Raw genomic sequence first — 14,532 nt, forward strand, 5'->3', positions numbered from 1 at the left:
AAAATCCTGATAAAATTAACATATACAGTAAATAATAAGATGGTATGAAAGTGCTGTTTAGAAAGAGGGGAATGTTAAGATACAGGTATAATACAGCACTGGAAGAAACCATTTTGATCCATCTGTCCACCCACGTAGTATAATATGCTTTGGTGCAGAAGAAAAGCTTACAATGAACTCATTAGGCTCAGAAAATTAAGCACCACCAGATAATGTGTGACTACTTCATTTACCAAAAATATACTGCTGTAGTTTTTGAAAGGCATCATCACTTCATAAACAGCACTATATTCAAGTTGGACAGTAAATTGTCTCATTCTATGACAATGGAATCAATGAAACTGGTATTGCCTCACTTAACTTTTGTGATTTCAGTTCTTGGCATGTTCCATTATTCAATAACACATGCAGGAAGCGCTTCACCTTTCTGTCAGACAGAAGCAATAGCCTTAGCTGCTGTATGCTCCATTGCTTCCAGCCTGGGAATTCACACCCATTTCCCTCATCTGCAACTCAAGCAGCTGCAGCATTCTAACTAGGATCAAACAGCAGGCATTGGGATTAGGCAATCTAATAAAATAGAACAACTCAATTCCAAAGCCATGGTATGATATATATGTATATATATATATATATATATATATAATATATGTATGTATATATATATGTGTGTGTATATATATATATATATATACATATACATATATATATATATATATTTAAAACACAACTGCCTCCTATTCCCTGTTCATCTTCAACCGCAGGTCACACGGGAAGCTATGCTGCACAGCGATTATATGCAACTCTCCAACTGAAATAGGCTTTATGGCTAGAAAGGATCATGTGGCATTCAAATGGTTTTGCTTGCAAAAGCTAAACTGGTGACTGAAAGAAAATGTGGTACAAAATTCTAATGCGCAACATACAGTACATTAACATTTTTTAAGAACATTTAAAAAAGGGAGAGAATAGCAATGGTTTTTCAGGTATTTTATTTGTTTACACATTTTGTCTTTTATGTGTGCAAGACTTCAACACACATAGTATCTCACCAGGAGGAGTTTGTTAGCCATTATTCAAACCTGGCAGAATTAGCAATTTATTGTCCATATTAAACAACCTTGGGAATTCCAATCTTTCATCAAGTCTGAGACATTATTTTGGATATGTTCTGATCATACATTGAATGCATGGCTGATCTATTGATCGAGGGCATATTAATGCTTGGGATTACTCTTCTGCAACTTTGTGTAAGGCATAACAATATTAAAAAACACAAAGAAGCAGACTCAATATAAAAGTTTAAATGAAAAGCGACACATTCCATGCGCTAGCTTTTCATAGGTACTGGACCAGACTATTCAGTCATGCATTTTAACCATTATTTAACTAACCTTTGGTGATTTGTACATCACCTCTCAAATAATTCTTCTCATCTTAATACTGCAAGAGTACATTTAATCAATAAGCCTAACCTTCCTCCCTGCTACCATATGTTTTCTACTGGCCTTATAACCTGGAATATTTAAGTGCAAGCCATGGCTCGTTTAGAAGACTAATAGATGAGGATAATGGGTGTGAATTCCCAGACTGGAACCACTGAAGCATACAGTAGGTCATGACTCTTTAATAAACAAGTCCTACACTTTAATACAACTGTCAATACCTGGTACTGCCTACAAATGCATTCTCCTTTGGTTCTTTCCTCTTGCAGCCACATTGTGTACATGGTTCAATTTCTGGTCAGTGGTAACCTCCAGAATATCGATAGTAAGAATTTCATTTTTCTCTTTAGGACATATGACAATAAACTCTCTTGAAATGGTTAGCAACCAGGAGACCCAGCAATTGTGGCGGACTGCAAGTGTTCCGCAAATTGGTCACCTAGTCTTCCTTTGGTCTAGCCGATGTAAAGGAGGGGCTGCCTTGTCCTAGTTGATGCCGAGCTGCTTGAAAAGCTTTGGAGAGACACTCATTTGGAAACAAAGAGTATGCCATTAAACTCACCTTGCGCCTTGTAAATAGTGTAAGTTTTGAATCATTGTTGAATTTACTGAATTTAATGTGTTCAGTAGTCAGATTGCTGCAATCATTGTTGCAACACTTGCCTGGCTTCCACCCCACTTTGAGGTACTATTGATGTTAGCTTGTGGGGTTGTAGGAGGCCTGATTGTGCCAGAGCATAAGGTGGTAATTTATCTTGCAGATGCAGATAATTTATCTGGGTGCTTCGGGTATTTGAGTTGGGGCAATTGTCATGGCCCATGCTAATGATCCAGTGTGGAACACATGGGTGTCTTACAGCTTTTACCAATCTAGATAGATTAATTTCTCAATTGAGTTAGGTTAGGTAAGGGGGAGGTGCAGCGAGACCTGGGTGTCCTTGTACACCAGTCACTGAAAGTTGGCGTGCAGGTACAGCAGGCAGTGAAGAAAGCTAATGGAATGTTGGCCTTCATAACAAGAGGATTTCAGTATAGGAGTAAAGAGGTTCTTCTGCAGTTGTATCGGGCCCTGGTAAGACCACATCTGGAGTATTGTGTACAGTTTTGGTCTCCTAATTTGAGGAAGGATATCCTTGTAATTTAGGCAGTGCAGCGTAGGTTCACGAAATTGATCCCTGGGATGGCGGGACTGACATATGAGGACTATATCAACAATATGAGGACTGTATAAACAAATAAACTATATGAGGACAAATAAACGACTATTGACTATTGAGATTGAAAAGACTAGGCTTGTATTCACTGGAGTTTAGAAGGATGAGAGGGGATCTTATAGAAACATATAAAATTATAAAAGGACTGGACAAGCTAGATGCAGGAAAAATGTTCCCAATTTTGGGCGAGTCCAGAACCAGGGGCCACAGTCTTAGAATAAAGGGGAGGCCATTTAAAACTGAGGTGAGAAAAAACTTTTTCACCCAGAGAGTTGTGAATTTGTGGAATTCTCTGCCACAGAGGGCAGTGGAAGCCAAATCACTGGATGGATTTAAGAGAGAGTTAGATAGAGCTCTAGGGGCTAGTGGAATCAAGGGATATGGGGAGAAGGCAGGTACGGGGTATTGATTGGGGACGATCAGCCATGATCACAATGAATGGCGGTGCTGGCTTGAAGGGCCGAATGGCCTCCTCCTGCACCTATTTTCTATGTTTCTAGAAAACGAAGCGTTGTGAGTTACTGATGACTCACAACAAGAATGAGTTGTGAAGCCTAGAAGAATATTTTTATAGTGCCTTTTAGGCTGATCAAATTGCCTGGATAAGGCAAGTTTACATTTTGGTTGCAGTATCCTTAAGTGATTGGTGCTGCCAGACTTGTAATATGAATCCTTTTGATAAAACATATTTGTAAAACTTCACAACTAATATATATATATATATGTATATATATGAATTTTAAGCCTCGTTCGATGGCAGACATTGAATTCTCTCTTCAGCTGGAGCCATCTGTGCTGTTAAAAAAAAAAAAGCCTCATCAACTGATTTAGACTTTAGATTTTACTTTAGACTTTACAGATACAGCGCGGAAACAGGCCTTTCGGCCCACCGAGTCCACGCCAATTAACGATCACCCCTACGCACATTAACTTACATTAACCTACACACACTCGGGACAGTTTACAAATTACTGAAGGCAACTAATCTTCAAGCCTGCACATCTTTGGAGTGCGGGAGGAAACCAGAGCACTCAGAGAAAAGCCACACGGTCACAGCCGAGAAAGTATAAACTCTATACAGACAACACCCGTAGTTAATATCACCCTTTGATTTGTCAACATTTCATGAAATAGACCATTATTGGATCATCCTCTCTGTTTTTAATCATTTCAGCAATGTTGAGGATTACAAAGGTGGATTGGAAATGCAATGACCGGGGGGGGGGGGGGTTGTTCCTTAATCTGATGCTCCCCAGGCCGTGCCTAACCACCACGATCTTTTTTAGTTTTTAGACAGTTAAATAGTTTTCTGAATCTCTGTGCTTCCTTCGTTCTTCTCATAATTACTTCAAACTTACAGTGTAGTGCCCTCCATAATGTTTGGGACAAAGACCCATCATTTATTTATTTGCCTCTGCATTCCACAATTTGAGATTTGTAATAGATAAAATCACGTGGTTAATATGCACATTGTCAGATTTTATTAAAGGCCATTTTTATACATTTTGGTTTCACCATGTAGAAATTACAGCTATGTTTCTACATAGTCCCCCCCATTTCAGGGCACCATAATGTTTGGGACACATGGTTTCACAGGCGTTTGTAATTGCTCAGGTGTATTTAATTACCTCCTTAATGCAGGTATAAGAGAGCTCTCAGCACCTAGTCTTTCCTCCAGTCTTTCCATCACCAAAGTTGTGCCAATGAAAGTCAAAGAAGCCATTATGAGACTGAGAAACAAGAATAAAACTGAGAGACATCAGCCAAGCCTTAGGCTTACCAAAATCAACTGTTTGGAACATCATTAAGAAGAAAGAGAGCACTGGTGAGATTACTAATCGCAAAGGGACTGGCAGGCCAAGGAAGACATAGAAACATAGAAAATAGGTGCAGGAGGAGGCCATTCGGCCCTTCGAGCCAGCACAGCCATTCATTGTGATCATGGCTGATCGTCCCCAATCAATACCCTGTGCCTGCCTTCTCCCCATATCCCTTGATTCCATTAGCCCCTAGAGCTCTATCTAACTCTGTCTTAAATCCATCCAGTGATTTGGCCTCCATTGCCCTCTGTGGCAGAGAATTCCACAAATTCACAACTCTCTGGGTGAAAAAGTTTTTTCTCACCTCAGTTTTAAATAGCCTCCTCTTTATTCTAAGACTGTGGCCCCTGGTTCTGGACTCGCCCAACATTGGGAACATTTTTCCTGCATCTAGCTTGTCCAGTCCTTTTATAATTTTATATGTTTCTATAAGATCCCCTCTCATCCTTCTAAACTCCAGTGAATACAAGCCTAGTCTTTTCAATCTTTCCTCGTATGTCAGTCCCGCCATCCCAGGGATCAATCTCGTGAACCTACGCTGCACTACCTCAATTACAAGGATATCCTTCCTCAAATAAGAAGACCAAACTGTACACAATACTCCAGATGTGGTCTTACCAGGGCCCTATACAACTGAAGAAGAACCTCTTTACTCCTATACTGAAATCCTCGTTATGAAGGCCAACATTCCATTAGCTTTCTTCACCGCCTGCTGTACCTGCACGCCAACTGTCAGTGACTGGTGTACAAGGACACCCAAGTCTCGTTGCACCTCCCCCCTTACCTAACCTAACTCCATTGAGATAATAATCTGCCTCCTTGTTTCTGCCGCCAAAGTGGATAACCTCACATTTATCTATATTATACTGCATCTGCCACACATTTGCCCACTCACTCAACCTGTCCAGGTCACCCTGCAACCTCCGAACATCCTCTTCACAGCTTACACTGCCACCCAGCTTTGTGTCATCCGCAAACTTGCTAGTGTTGCTTCTAATTCCCTCTTCCAAATCATTAATATATATGGTACACAGTTGCGACCCCAACACCGAGCCTTGCGGCACTCCACTCGCCACTGCCTGCCATTCTGAAAAGGACCCGTTTACTCCTACTCTTTGCTTCCTGTCTGCCAATCAATTTTCTATCCATATCAACACCTTACCCCCAATACCATGTGCTCTAATTTTGGTCACCAATCTCCCGTGCGGGACCTTATCAAAGGCTTTCTGGAAGTCTAGATACACTACATCCACTGGTTCCCCTTTATCCATTTTACTTGTCACGTCCTCAAAAAATTCCAGAAGATTAATCAAGCATGATTTCCCTTACATAAATCCAAGCTGACTTGGACTTATCCTTTTACTGCTATCCAAATGCACTGTTATTACCTCTTTAATAATTGACTCCAGCATCTTTCCCACCACCGAAGTCAGGCTAACTGGCCTGTAATTCCCTGTTTTCTCTCTCGCTCCTTTCTTGAAAAGTGGGATGACATTAGTTATCCTCCAATCCACAGGAACTGCTCCTGAATCTATTGAACATTGGAAAATGATCACCAATGCATCCACTATTTCTAGAGCCACCTCCCTGAGGACCCTGGGATGCAGGCCATCAGGCCCAGGGGATTTATCATCCTTCAGTTCCATTAGTCTACCCAATACTATTTCTCGCCTAATGAAAATTTCTTTCAGTTCCTCTACCCCACCCCCTAGATCCTCTGTCCTCCAGTACATCTGGGAGATTGTTTGTGTCTTCCTTAGTGAAGACAGATCCGAAGTACCTGTTCAACTCTTCTGCCATTTCCTTGTTACCCATAATAATTTCACCCGTCTGCCTTCAAGGGACCCATGTTTGACTTTGCTACTCTTTTTCTCAACATTTCTAAAGAAGCTTTTACTGTCCTTTATATTCTTGGCCAGCTTCCCCTCATACTTCATCTTTTCAGCCCGTATTGCCCGTTTTATTACCTTCTGTTGTCCTATGAAAGTTTCCCAATCCTCTGGCTTCTGGCTACTCTTAGCTATGTTATGCATCTTTTCTTTTAGTTTTATTCCATCCCTAACTTCCCTTGTCAGCCACGGTTGCCTCCTACTCCCCTTAGAATATTTCTTCCTTTTTGGAATGAAATTATCCTGCGTCTTCTGGGTTATGCTCAGAAATTCCTGCCATTGCTGTTCCACCGTCAATCCTGCTAGGATCCCTTTCCAGTCTACCTTGGCCAGCTCCTTTCTCATGCCTTCATAGTCCCCTTTGTTCAACTACAACACTGACACTTCCGATTTAACCTTCTCCTTCTCAAATTGCAGATTAAAACTAATCATATTATGATCACTACCTCCAAGCGGTTCCTTTACCTCGAGTTCTCTTTATCAAATCTGGTTCATTGGACAACACTAAATCCAGAATTGCCTTTTTTCTGGTAGACTCCATTACAAGCTGCTCTAAGAATCCATCTCGGAGGCACTCTACAAACTCTCTTTCTTGGGGTCCAGAACCAACCTGATTTTGATGGGGTCCAGAACCAACCTGCATATTGAAAGCGCCCATCACCACAGTGGCATTACCTTTCTTAAATGCCAGTTTTAACTCCTGCTGCATGTTACACCCTACATCCGGGCTACTATTTGGGGGTCTGTTAATAACACCAATTAGTGTCTTCTTGCCTTTACAATTCCTCAACTCAGTCCACAGTGACTCTACCTCGTCAGTCCCTATGTCTTCCCTCGCAAGGGACTGAATTTCATCCCTCACCAGCAGAGCTACCCCACCGCCTCTGCCCACCTGCCTGTCCTTTCTATAGGATGTATAACCCTGAATATTAAGTTCCCAGGCCCGATCCTCCTGCAGCCACGTCTCTGTAATCCCCACAATGTCATATCTACCAACCTCTAACTGAGCCTCAAGCTCATCTACTTTACTTCTTATACTTTGCGCATTCATATACAGTACTTTTAATTCCTTACTCATCTCACCCTTCACATCGATCCCTATTACACTTGGCCATACTCTCCTATCCCTTTGTGAGCTTTCTTTCCTGTTAATTCTGGGGTCATTAACTCTCCCTTTACTCTCTTTCCCTTTAACTCCATCCTTGACTTTCCCATTTGACACCCCCCCCTTATTTAGTTTAAAACAGTTGAACAAAGGGGACTATGAAGGCATGAGAGAGGAGCTGGCCAAGGTAGACTGGAAAGGGATCCTAGCAGGATTGACGGTGGAACAGCAATGGCAGGAATTTCTGAGCATAATCTGTGTAGCAGTGGCAAACCTGCCCACCAGAATGCTGGTCCCCCACCTGTTAAGGTGCAATCCGTCCCTTTTGTACAATTCCCCCTTACCCCAAAACAGATCCCAGTGATCTAAGAATCTAAACCCCTGCCCCCTGCACCATTTCCTCAGCCACACATTCAGGTCGTGTATCTCCCTGTTCCTGCTCTCGCCAGCACGAGGAACTGGAAGCAAACCGGAGATAACCACCCTGAAGGTCCTGCTTTTCAGCATTTTCCCGAGCTCTCTAAAGTCACGCTGCATCCCCTTCTTTCCGACATTGTTTGTGCCAACATGCACTACCACTTCCGGCTGTTCACCTTCGCCCTTGAGGATTTCCTGCACTCTGTCCGTGACATTCTGGATCCTGGCACCAGGGGGGCAACGCACCATCCTCGAATCCCATCTGTTGCCGCAGAAGCCCCTGTCCGTACCTCTCACAATGTGCACTTTAACCACATGTGATTTTTTTCTATTACAAATCTCAAATTGTGGAGTACAGAGGCAAAATAAATGATGGGTCTTTGTCCCAAACATTATGGAGGGAACTGTATTATTTAATCTTTGAATAGAGAGATAATATATTGACTTATCTCAATTTTAAAGGTAAGCAGTATAATTAGTATTGCCAATTGCTTACATGTGCCTCACAAGCACCATACCCACTCCCCTCCAGACTGGTGAATGATTGCTGCTTACTGATGAATCATGATTACTATCAATGTGTTGTGCTGAGTTTATAGCTCATCACAACACTATTTGTGGATAGAAATAGCATCTTTGTGTGATCTCTCAGGTTTACAGAATGGTTACAGTTCAAGAGGCTACCATTCAATCTGCTGAGTGTGTAGGAGCAATATAGCTTGTCCCGCTCTCCTACCCACCCCTTATTCCTGCACATTCTTTGTTTCACGGTGTTTCTCACGCTCCCTTTTACGTGCTACAATGGAATCAGCCTCCACTCCTACACAGGTAGTGCACTCAAGATCCAAACCACTTGCTGAGTTTATTTAATATAAAAACAATTCTCCATGTCACATTTAGGTCTTTTGCCAATCACTTCATTCTTGTCTCTCATTGCACTGGAAACATCCTCTCCAAATGGACCTTATCAAACATGGACCTAATTAGATAGACCTCTACCAGACCATCTCTGTACCATGGAGATTCCTAACCTGTTCAATGCTTCCTGATCTGTATAGGTTGTCAGTTCTGGTATCATCGGTGCTCTCCTTCTCCAATGCCTTCACATTCTTTAATATGGAGAATGGCGATTTTCTGTTGACTTATTAAGATTTTCTAGAAGTTAATCATAATTTCTCTCCTTTCAGTTTTATTCCTCCAGAAAAAAATTCCAATGGTTTTAAGTTTTTTAATAGACCTTTTTTTACTCTGCATTTTTACTTTGAGTGATTTGTGCAGTTATAGCCCCCAGATTCCAGTTTCCTTCGATCTTGAAAGCTCAGAAGCGTTTTAATCCTCTTCCCAAAATGTATTCACCCTTGAAGTTTATTTGATAATTACAAATCCATTGTGCAAGTTTATTAATATTCACCTATATGTTATTTCTGCCCCCCTCAGCATTTGGTGTCATCTTCAAAGTTTGAAGTTGTATTTCTTAATGCTTGACCTTAAATTGCAATTAAAAGAGAGAGGTGTATTAGGAACAGATTTGCACCTCATTATTTACCTATTTAAAGTTGTGTGCACCAGCCTGAATATGGCTCTGCTAAATGATTCTTAAACTCTTTCCCACTAAACAAAGGCAAATATGTTGCGAAACTTAATTATAAGTGGATGAATGAGTATTCTAAAGGAAGCATTACCTAAACAGACGATAAAATGTTAATGAGACAACAGCAACAGATCTCTTCCTGTGCTTAAAAATAACAAGTTTCATAAAAAAAATCTTTTTATAACTTGCCAAAATAAATAACAACACATGATTGTCGTCATTTAGTCTCATTCATTTTGACCATATTATTTTCTTGAGATGCTAAATTGGAGATTGGGAATCGAGGCAGGGACTTGCCAAAATTAACATCACCAAAATAACGCTGATGAATATATGCATTTAGAGAGTGACGGATCCCTACAACTAGACGATTTCTATCCCAGGTTCTTAAAGTAACAGATGCTTCAAATTATAATCTTCCAAGGCACTTTTGATTCAGTTGTGCTTCTTTATATGGGAAAAACAGGCATGTCATTCTATTTAAGACGGTACAGGAAGCAATAATCATAAACAGTTGACTAACCTCTTGTCAGGTAATTAATATTCTCTGGGTAAAGTTCTCTTTCATGGTTTGGCTTCAATGGACATGCAGATTGTAACATATTCTGCATTTAATACCACTGATATGCGAACAAATTTCTAGGCCAATGTTTAACTAAACATTTTAAATTTTGATCAAATAAGAGACCCAATTTGTATTTATAAGAATGAATCATGTCTATTGAGCAGGACAAGGTGACCGCATGGAACATCCATCAACATTATTTTTGTAGAATTTCATAAAATAGCTTCAAAGAAAATAGGCCATTGGTATGAGGATATTAAGGGTGCATGAGACATTTCATTTGACATTTGGTTTAGTAACGGAAGACTGGATCAAGTACTCAAATTGAGATGAAGTAATTACTGATTTTCCAGAACAACTTGATGGTGACACACCTATTCGGTAATTCTAAATTATAATCTAAAATGCTACCTATCCAAATTTGTTGATAGATTTAAAAGGAAAATAAATTGAAGTATCAAAGACGATAGCACAGCGGTAGAGTTGCTGCCTTACAGTGCCAGAGACCCAGGTTCGATCCTCAGCACAGGTGATGTATGTATGGAGTTTGTAAGTTCACCCCGTGACTTGCGTGGGTTTTCTTCGAGATCTTCGGTTTCCTCCCACACTCCAACGACATACAGGTTTGTAGGTTAATTGGCTTGGTACGAATGTAAAATTGTCCCTAGTGTGTGTAGACTTGAGTTAATAGAAAACATAGAAAAAATAGATGCAGGAGCAGGTCATTCGGCCCTTCGAGTCAACACTGCCATTCAATATGATCATGGCTATTTGTCTAAAATTAGTACCCCGTTCCTGCTTTTTCCCCATATCTCTTGATTCCTTTAGCCCTAAGAGCTAAATCTAACTCCCTCTTGAAAACATCCAGTGAATTGGCCTCCACTGCCTTATTTGGCAGATAATTCCACAGATTCATAACTCTGGGTGAAAATGTTTTTCCTCATCTCAGTCCTAAATAGCCTACCCCCTATTCTTAAACTGTGACCCCTGGTTCTGGACTCACCTGGAAACATTTTTTCTGCATCTGGCCTGTCTAATCCTTTAATAATTTTATATGTTTCTATAAGATCTCCTCTCATCCTTCTAAATTTCAGTGAATACAAGTCCAGTCGACCCATTCTTTCATCATATGCCAATCCCACCATCCCGGGAATTAACCTAGTGAACCTACGCTGCACTCCCTCAATAGCAATAATGTCCTTCCTCAATTAGGAGACCAAAATTGCACACAATACTCCAGGTGCAGTCTCACCAGGGCCCTGTACAACTGCAGTAGGTCCTCCTTACTCCTAAACTCAAATCCTCTCGCAATGAAGGCCAACGTGCCATTAGCTTTCTTCACTGCGGTACCTGCATGGTTACTTTCAGTGACTGATGTACAAGCACACACAGGTCTCGATGCACCTCCTCTTTTCCTAATCTGACACCGTTCAGATAATAATCTGCCTTCCTGTTCTTGCCACCAAAGTGGATAACCTCACATTTATCCACATTATACTGCATCTGCCATGCATCTGCCCACTCACCCACTATATCCAAGTCACCCTGCAGCCTCATAGCATCCTCCTCGCAGCTCAAACTGCCACCTAGCTTTGTGTCATCCGCAAACTTGGAGATGTCACATTTAATTCCATCCTCTAAATCGTTCATATATATTGTAAATAAACATCACCGAGCCTTGCGGCACCCCATTAGTCACTGCCTGCCATTCTAAAAAGGGCCTGTTAATTCCTACTCTTTGCTTCCTGTCTGCCAACCAGTTCTCTATCCATGTCAATACCCTACCCCCAATACCATGTGCTCTAATTTTGCACACTAATCTCTTGTGTGGGACTTTGTCAAAGGCTTTTTGAAAGTCCAGATACACCACATCCACTGGCTCTCCCTTATCCATTTTACCTGTTACATCCTCAAAAAATTCCAGAAGATTAGTCAAGCATGATTTCCCCTTCATAAATCCATCCTGACTTTGACCGATCCTGTCACTGCTGTCCAAATGCGCTGCTAATAACATCAGTGTGCGGGGATCGCTGGTCGGTGCGCACTCAGCGGGCTGAAGGGTCTGTTTCCATACTGTATCTCTAAACTAAACTAAACTAACTCAAATGGACAAAACTATGTCACGTGCATTTCAATATTTACTGATTGAAGGCTGAAGTCAGGTTTATTGTCATGTGCCAATTATGGGGTGGTATGGGTACAGGGAAAGTATCACAAGCATGTAGACCCAGGCTACACACAAAACATAAATTATTCATAAGGTATATAAAACAGTAAAAAGGAAAAAGACAGTGCGAAAGCTTTGGTCCTCATGAGGATTGAAGGGTTTATTTTCTATATCGAAAAACAAATATACTTGTGGGAGGCTGTGTACAGTAAATATTTTAAAAAGTCATGATTTTTATAGAAGGTAATCATAAAATCTAACAGAAAGTGTGCCAGCCTCTATCCTGATGCCAGGAATATTAGGGAGGTTTATAATTCAAGAGCATTTTTTTTGTGTACTGCTATGACTACACAATCCTGTTTAGATCTTCAGAGTAAAGATGATATTTGAACGTCAAGTTGTGAGCACATATTCCACACACTAGGATTGGATCCCTTGAAATTAGCAGGACGGGATGATTGGTTAGTTTTCTCAATATTGGAAATTTTGGTAAGTGATTACAGGGTTAAATGGAAGAGACTAAAACTTAAAGCAAGGTCTTCCAGATATGAGGTTAGGAAACTTCTGCACAAAACAAATGATGGAAGTCTGGTGGTTCCTTCTTTAAAAAAATTTTGATGCGAGATCAATTTCATATATGAGAATGACGTTTTTTGTTGTTAACCGAGCAGAGGAATAGGAGGAGCGGCAGGCAAATGAGATTTCGCTGAGGATTGACTCATCTGGGAGATATGAAGACTGCTGATACTGGAGCAAAAAATAAACTGCTAGAAGAAGTTAACAGATTGAATAGTATCTGTGGAGGCAAAGGGATGCACAAGGTTTCAGGTCAGGCCCCGGCAACTGTACTGATAATGTGGAGGGAAGATGGAATCAGTTGGGAGAGGGTAATGCTTCTTGCTAATGATGGAGAAAAAGTGGATGGAAGAAAGCCAAAGTGAACTGGAAAGGAACACTGGGAGTGCAGTTTACTTGAAATTGGAAAATTCATTGCATCTAACGGTGGCTCACTAAGCAGAATACGAGGTGTTATTCTAGTTTGAGTTTAACCTCACTGTAGCAATGGAGAAGCCAGAGGACACACAGGTTGGTTTGGGAATGGAAAAGGGGGTTTAAATGACATGCAAACTGAAGCGCAAGATGGCCACTGTGAACAGAATGCAGGTACTCTGCAAAACAGTCACCTAATCTATGCTTGGCCAAGCCATTGTAGAGGTGGCCATATTGTAGCATCTGAGGCAATAAACAAGATTGGGAGAGGTGCAAGTGATTTTTTAGAAGAGGAAGCACGAGGATCCACAAACCTGTGTTCATCAATGGGTCTGTGACGGAGAGAGTCAACGACTCGAAGATCATAGACATGCATATCTCTGAAGATCGTCCTGAACCCAGCACATTGATGCAATCATTAAGTAAACCCAACAATGCCTCTACTTCCTTAGAAGATTGAGGAGATTTGGTATGTCGACAAATACTCTCTTGAGCTTCTAGACGTGTACAGTAGAGATCCCGTTAACTGGTTGCATCATGACCTGCTTCGGCATTTTGAACGCCCAAGATCGACAGATATTACAAAAAGCGGTGGACACTGCCTCGGTCCATCACGGGTACTGACCTCTCCATCATCAACATGAATAGGTGATGTTTGGATAAGGACCCTTTTTCAGACTGGGAGACAGGGTCTCTATCTCTGTTCTGTCTTGGGAGGAGAAGGGGAGGTAAGACCTGATATGCAGGAAGTGAAGGAAATGCAGAAGAGGGGCAGAGGAGAAGCCACTCTTCTTGAAGGTGCTTTTTTTCAGATGACTTGGAGTAGAAAGCCTTAATAGATGTAAAATTGTGAAGGTGGAGACACTGGGAGAAAAGAATGCATCCTTAGGGTGAAGTTGAGTTAGATATGTGAGTTGGCAGGTTTCGCACCCTTACACTGCTCTTTCTCCACTAGTCTATGACTGCGTTGTTGCTGCTTCCTGCCGAATCCATGCAAAACTTGTCAGTTTAATCACTTTTCCCACCAGCATCCACCATACCCTCAAATTCAACTAGGCAATTTGACATTTCTTTTTATAGATCTTTAATTGTGACCAATCTATCCGCTGAAATCCACCATAAACCGACGGACCCCTTCAACTACCTCATCTATACCTCCTCTTGCTGTGTTCTTGTTGAGTAACAAGAGAACTGCAGGGATATACTATTATGGTGTTCTTATAATTAAAATGTCTTTGTTATATATAATACTAAAATGAAACATTTTAGGATATTTTCAAAGAATGGGAAACTACTGGGGGAAAATTGTACTTTGAATTAATATCTTGT

The 14,532-nt window shown here is 41.0% G+C and overlaps 1 protein-coding gene across 3 annotated transcripts in view; it reads left to right on the top strand.

Annotated features, from left to right (window-relative positions):
* The window catches only part of rsu1 (Ras suppressor protein 1), a 167,241-nt gene that overhangs the window by 100,208 nt on the left and 52,501 nt on the right, over window positions 1-14,532 (top strand). The window lies entirely within an intron of this gene.

The sequence above is a fragment of the Rhinoraja longicauda genome, chromosome 2 (assembly GCF_053455715.1).
Source record: "Rhinoraja longicauda isolate Sanriku21f chromosome 2, sRhiLon1.1, whole genome shotgun sequence".
Classification (NCBI taxonomy): domain Eukaryota; kingdom Metazoa; phylum Chordata; class Chondrichthyes; order Rajiformes; family Arhynchobatidae; genus Rhinoraja; species Rhinoraja longicauda.